Here is a 7,744-nt window from a genome sequence, read left to right as displayed (position 1 = left end):
AGAGAGGCAGGCAGAGAGAGAGGAGGGAGCAGGCTCCCCGCTGAGCAGAGAGCCCGATGTGGGACTCAATCCCAGGACCCCGAGACCATGACCTGAGCCGAAGGCAGCAGCTGAAACCACTGAGCCACCCAGGCACCTTAAGTTTGTTTGTTTGTTTGTTTTTTAAGATTTTATTTATTTATTTGACAAACAGAGATCACAAGTAGGCAGAGCGGCAGGCAAAGAGAGAGGAGGGAGCAGGCTCCCCGCTGAGCAGAGAGCCTGATGTGGGACTCAATCCCAGGACCCCGAGACCATGACCTGAGCCGAAGGCAGCAGCTGAAACCACTGAGCCACCCAGGCACCTTAAGTTTGTTTGTTTGTTTGTTTTTTAAGATTTTATTTATTTATTTGACAAACAGAGATCACAAGTAGGCAGAGCGGCAGGCAAAGAGAGAGGAGGGAGCAGGCTCCCCGCTGAGCAGAGAGCCCGATGTGGGACTCAATCCCAGGACCCCGAGACCATGACCTGAGCCGAAGGCAGCAGCTGAAACCACTGAGCCACCCAGGCACCTTAAGTTTGTTTGTTTGTTTGTTTTTTAAGATTTTATTTATTTATTTGACAAACAGAGATCACAAGTAGGCAGAGCGGCAGGCAAAGAGAGAAGAGGAAGCAGGCTCCCTGCTGAGCAGAGAGCCGATGCGGGGCTCAATCCCAGGACCCTGGGATCATGACCTGAGCTGAAAGCAGAGGCTTTAACCCACTGAGCCACCGAGGCGCCCCCTTAAGTTTGGTTTTAAAAGATAAACTGAGGCTTGTCATAGAAAGAGGGGAATTATAGGCAGAAAGAAGAGCAGGAATAGATGCTGAGAGGCAGGTGTTCAGAGGGACAGTGTTCAGACGAGGAGGACATCTTAACAACCACCAGATTTGTGAAGGCTGCTGTAAACGAGATCGAGAAAAAAATGCGTGACTAGAGTACAAAAAAACTTTGCATGCCATGATAAGGAGTTTGGATCTTATCCTGACAACAGTAGACTAGAGAGAGAGACTGAAACAGAGGTGGAAGGTTTGCGTGCTTCAGAGATAATAACCCTCATGGCACTGAAGATGAAGTGAGAACCAGCTGTAAGCTGGAATTCAATTGGGAAGTTTATACTGCTTTCTGAGTGACAGCTACAGAGGATGTAGTACCAAGAAACTAGATTTGGGAGTCATTTCATTAATAGCTTAATAAAATTTGTTGGCAATTGGAGCAGCAAAGCTAAGGGAAGAGAAAAGTAAGCTTAAGAGGATTTTGAATTTCCCCATTTGGTTTACCAAGTAGACAGTACTACAATTACCTGAAGGAAAATAGAGGGACAGTATAGTAAATTTACACAACAGGAATAGTGGTTGTAAAGTTTCAGTTACAGTGGCCACAAAGTTTATTGGATAAGTGTTTCAATTTTTCTCACTCCTATTTGTGTGTCTCCATGTTAGATAGCATCCATTTTTATTCAGTATACATTTATTATCTTCCTGAAATTAATTTCCACAAATAGTTTTTGAGGTAAGTACATGAGAATAAAAAGAACCTCTTCTTCCCCAAGAAAGTTTGGCCTTCCACAGAGGTCAAGAACAGCAGAATCTATATGGTAAGACTTGCGTAACTGTCCCTTAATGACAAACATCATTTCAACCCAACAGCTAGCATTATTTATCTAGACTGACTGTGGAGGGTCTGCTCAAACACAGGGCTGTATTGCCTGGTTCATCAGCATATCCTTTACTAGCATGTCCTTACTATCTTGTAACTTAGGATTTAATATCTTATCTCTGCATGTCCCACTTTTTTGTCTTACCTGGTAAATAGATCAACTTAAATTGGTTGTTGAGATCATTATGATAGTTCCAGGAACATACTAACTGCTCATTAAATATTATGCATTTATTACTAATAGTGCTAATCTTCTTTTAAATTTCCTTCATTTGGCAGAAAGCAAAATTATAGCAGTAAAAGAAGGTTTAAAAACAATTTTGACAATTTCATAATATATAATGCACATCCATATACATAGAATTATTAATTTCCTTTCTAACAGCCCCATTTGATATATGTCAGGTTGTATTACCTCCAACTCAGGAGTACAGAAATTGAAGCTTAGAACACCTAGGCTACTATTCCAGGGTTACAAAGACAGCAGGTTTTTTTTTTTTTTTAAGATTATTTATTTATTTGGCAGACAGAGATCACAAGCAGGCAGAGAGGCAGGCAGAGAGAGAGGAAGGGAAGCAGGCTCTCTGGTGAGCAGAGAGCCCGATGCGGGGCTCGATCCCAGGACCCTGGGATCAGGACCTGAGCTGAAGGCAGAGGCTTTAACCCACTGAGCCACCCAGGTGCCCCAAGACAGCAGGTTTTGAAGCCAGGCAAAGACCCTATGCCTTCTGTGTATTGTTCTACCCCGCATTCACTCCATGTCAGAATTTCACCCATTTAAACATTAATTGAAATACATTTGAGTGTATCACTGGTATTTGTTTAGGCAGATTCAAGTTCATATTGTAGATTTGCCACTTATTATCTGGATGACTCTGGAGGAGTTACTTTTCTAAACTTCCCTAATCTGAAAATGGAGTAATATTTGCCTTTTAAGGTATTTAGGTATTGATTAAGCCTATGCATATAAAGCACTTGGCAAACTATTGGCACACAGGAAGAACTCCTCATAATCTATTTATTATTCTTATGCAAGTGTTCTAACATAAATTTTATCTCTAAGGAAGAACACTAATAGATTTGCTGAAAAAGAAGAGTTGCTTAGTCTGCAAAGTATTATTACCCAATGCACCAATATTCTTCATTGGATTAATGTGTTCTCAAGTGGCTAACCAGGTACTCTGGTTTAGTTAGGATAAACTGTAAATGTTATATTATCACTTTTATTGCTATTATTATATACCAGAAAAATTATAGATAGCTTGTATCTAAGAAAAGCACTATAGATATTAAGATCACAAGCTGTACAGTGCACGGCCTCTAATTTAATACTTCAAGAAAACAGCAGAAAAGTCAGTTTGGTTTGTTAGCTTCCCAGTTTGTATCATTAGGTACCTTGCCACTCTCCCTCAATTATCTTACTCTGATGAGATGCCAGCCTAAAGGTGGCATTCTACATATTATAGTTATACTGATTTCAGGATAATATCTATTGCTTTTTTTCCAAAACAACAAACCCACAGAAGTGGGGGTACTTTCATTCTTTTGGCAACTATTGATAAGAACACCAGCATAAAAACTTAATGAAAAGCTGTAGATTAGCATATGGTATCTCCTGCCCACCCCAACCAACTCTGTCTTATTTAAGATACATGATGAGGGCCACCTGGGTGGCTCAGTCGGTTAAGTGGTTGCCTTCAGTTAAGGTCATGATCCCAGGGTCCCCGGATTGAGCCCCACATGGGGTTCTCTGCTCAGCGGTGAGCCTACTTCTCCCATTCCCTCTGCCCCTACCTGCTACTCTTGATATCAAACTCTCTCTCTCTTAAATAAATAAAATCTTAAAAAAAAATATCCATGGTGAGTACATTTGATGTACTGGGTATTATGCTACATACTGTTTCAAAGTTCCCTAAGACTTGTTCCCAGGACCTAAATAGCTCACTATTTAGGTGGAAAGACAGGGAAGGAAAGAAAGTATACAGTGAATATGACAGGAGCAAAGAAAAAACAATTTAGTTTACTCAGAGAAAGATATCTCTATGCCATATTAATGGATATGAATGAATTTGATTTTATTTGGTTTTCTGTTTTAAAGGCAGGGCAGGTCTTACATGAATTTCAACGAGGACCACAGGTGATACAATTAATGGCTTTAAACAGAACATGTGGCCATTTCTCTGAGAGCACAGGATACCTATAAATATTTGAGAACTCACTATGTACCAGGTACCTTTCTGAGTCAGTAATTATCTCACTGGATTCTTACAACAGCCCTATGAGGTATCCCCAGCACGTTCATGTTACAAACAAGTAAACAGGCTTAGCTGATCAAATAACTTGCTCAAAGTCTCACAACTTGAAGATTAAGGAGTCAGGAATTAAAAAATCACAGAGTACAATTCCAGCACTATGAGATTAATACTCTAGTAAACAGAGAATCTTTTCCAAAACAGGGGAATATAAATTTAAGAAATTAAGCAGATCCCAAAAGCTATGCTTTCTGAGCTCAGAGCTGATTACACAGGGAATCCAGACTGCCATGTCTTGCCCTGCTTGTCCAACAAGAGAGAGAAGGGATATGGCTTTTCCCATTTCTCCTCCTTTCATCTCCACAGACCTTTTAACAGATCCAGGAAAAACATTCAGGCCGCATTATGTTCCTCTAATACCTTATCACCTAGACTAGCATTTACCATGAGTCTTCCACAACTTACTACTTCCAAGGGATACTTATTGGGATATGTGAAAATAGAGATGTGTTATAAAACACGTTTGGAAAATACTGAAAAATGATCAGTTTCACAAGCTTCCTCCCAGCAGTATTTCTCAGAATCTTTAATACACTTTGTGAATTTCCTATAGACATGGTATACTATACAACACATTCCCAACTTACTTAACCAAGGAATTTCTATTTCTTCATGGACACTTAATGGACCTGGTGTTCTATGGGATGCATTTTAAGGAAACTATTCTGGAAAGTTCAATTTAATTTCAGAATATCATCAAGATCAGAGAATGAATTCATATTTCTCTCTCTTGAGTAAATCAAGTGTCTTTCTATAGGCCTGTTGCTTAGCTACAAAGTAACCTGAAGAGCTTAATGAATCATCTGAAAATCAAATTATCAATAAAGTACATTATCACGTTCTATTATTGAGATAGTCTTTAGCTTTTTTCATATTAGGAAGAAAGAGTCATATTTAAAGCCTACAAGGTAACACAAGCTTCCTGATAAATTGATTAAATAAGCATTAGAGCACATTTTAGGGTTGCTTTATTGTAAATAACATAATTGACAACTGTATTATAGGAGCTACATGAACCATTCCTGTAAAAGTAACTCCCTAGAGGACCTCAAGTAGATACTTACACAAATACAGAGGAGCACACCTTTTCAGAAAGAGGAGAAAACCTATCAGCAGCTTCTATTTTATAAATGAAGTATGAATTATTTGCTTCCATTATTTTTTTTAAAACTTCTCAACAGTATTTCACTTAAAAAAAACTCTTTGGGGGTGCCTGGGTAGTTCAGTGGGTTAAAGCCTCTGCCTTCGGCTCACGTCATGATCCCAGGGTCCTGGGATCAAGCCCCGTGTCACACTCTCTGCTTGGCAAGGAACCTGCTTCCCCCTCTCTCTCTGCCTGCCTCTCTGCCTACTTGTGATCTCTGTCTGTCAAATAAAATATTTTTTTTTTTAAAAATCTCCTCTGGTTCCTAGATACAGAGTTCAGATTTGGTTTTGGTAGTTTGATCATTTCCCTGCATCTGATTATCCTACCATAATTTCTAAGCTGAGTCTCTACTCAGATACAGAGTAGATACCTAATAAAGATTTTTGGAAATAATGTATTAATTTGTATCTTTTCTAGTACCAAAGTAAACCTTCACTAACTATTAACCAAGTATATTCTTTTTTATTCACACTACCTGGTCCTCAACTTCCATACCTCTTAATGCTTACCAAAGTGATTTGTCCCTCTTTACATTCAGTAGCATGATTAATAGATGTTCTCAGTTTCTGCCAGTCATCACCACCAGAGCCACATCTAATTAAATACTACTAACAATAGCACTCTTCCTAACAGCCAAGAAATCAAACCAACCTAAGCATCCATTGACTGGTGAGTGGATAAGCAAAGCTGAGATATATCCAGGTAGTGAGATACTGTCCACCATAGCAAGAATGAAGGACAGGCACACGCTACAACTTAAGGAAACTTGAAAACATCATGCTAAGTGAAAAAAGCCACCCCCAAAATCACATAGTTTATGAATCCACTTATATGACATGTTCACAAAAAAGGCAAGTTTGTAGAGACAGTAAGTACATGACTGTCTACAACTTAGGGTAGAAGAGGGGATTAACAATAAATTGACATGAGAGATGATCTTAATGTGGTAATGGAAGTTTTTCTTTATTTACATTTTGAATATTTTTTATTTCATTTCCATTTAGCTAACATACAGTGTACCACTAATGATGGAAACATTTTAACACTTTATAGTGTTGATGGCTATATAACTTGGTCAACTTCCCCCCCCAAAAAAAATCACTGAATTTTACAAATGTGAATAAATTTTATGGCATGTGAATCACACCTCAATAAAAGTTTAAAAATAAGAATGAATACCACTACTGTACTTGTTCAAAATGAGGATTATTCCCATCAGCAGCAGCTCACGGGCTAATATAACTTTGTTTAATGTAACTTCTTTTTTTACAGATGCATTCACTTTGGAATTTTTTTGACATTATTATTATTATAGTAACTATTTTAGAAGCACTCATTTAGTTAATATGCTTTTACCATCAAGAGATAGACATTTCATTTTCAGCATAGCTGACGGAATTCCAATGAACTAATCTCTTTTTTTTTATTTCGATTTCTTTACCCTAAAAAGAAACCCACAGTTAACATCATCTTCAATAGGGAAACACTGAGAGTCTTTCCCTTAAGATCACAAACAAGACAAGGATGTTTACTCTCAGCACATATATTCAACATAGTACTGGAAGTCCTAGCCACAGCAATATGACAACAGAAACAAAAGGCATCTGAATCTTAAGAAAGAAGTAAAACTGTCACTATTTGTAGATGATATTACACACACAAACACACACACACACACACCACTGTAAGACTCCACCAAAAACCTGCCAGAGCTGATAAATGAGTTCAGTTAAGTTGCAGGACACAAAATCAACAAACAGAAATCTATTGCATTTCTATACACCAATGAAGCAGCAGAAAGAGAAATCAAGGAAATGATTCTATTTACAATTGCACCAAAAATATTAAGACACCTAGATTAAACCTAATCAAAGAGGTCAAACACCTGTACTATAAAGGCTAAAAAACACTGATGAAATAAACTGATCATACACACACACACACATTGAAAGACATTCCAATGCTCATGAATTGGAAGAATACTGTCAAAATACCCATACTATTCAAAGAAATCTACATATTTAATGCAATGCTTATCAAAATACCATCAACATTTTTTACAGACCTAGAAAGAACAACCCTAAAATGTGTATGAAACCACAAAAGATCCCGAATAGCCAAAGCAACCTTGATAAAGAAAAGCTAGAGGCATCCCAACTTCAGACTTAAAGGTATAATATAAAGCTATAGTGAACAAAAAGTTATAGTACTGGCAAGAAAACAGATACACAGATCCATGGAACAGAATAGGAAACCCAGAAATTTATCTGCAGCTATATGGCTAACTCATCTTCAAAAAAGTAGGAAAGAATAGCCAATGGAAAAAAGACAGTGTCTTCAACAAATGGTGCTGGAAAACCTGGACAGGTACATACAAAAGAATGAACTGGACCACTTTCTTACAGAATACACAAAAGTAAATTCAAAATGTATGAAAGACCTATGAGACCTTGAAACCATCAAAATCCTGGAGAAGAATAAATGCAGTAATCTCTCTGACACTGACCATAGCTACTTCTTTCTTCTTCTTTTTGGTGGGGATACACACTGGTGAAGCCACTTTAGGGAATAGTATGCAAGTTCCTCAAAAATTAAAAATAGAATTT

The sequence above is a fragment of the Mustela nivalis genome (assembly GCF_964662115.1).
Source record: "Mustela nivalis genome assembly, chromosome: X".
NCBI classification, from domain to species: Eukaryota; Metazoa; Chordata; class Mammalia; order Carnivora; family Mustelidae; genus Mustela; species Mustela nivalis.
The sequence above is the reverse complement of the archived record's forward strand: the minus strand, read 5'-3'. Positions refer to the sequence as shown.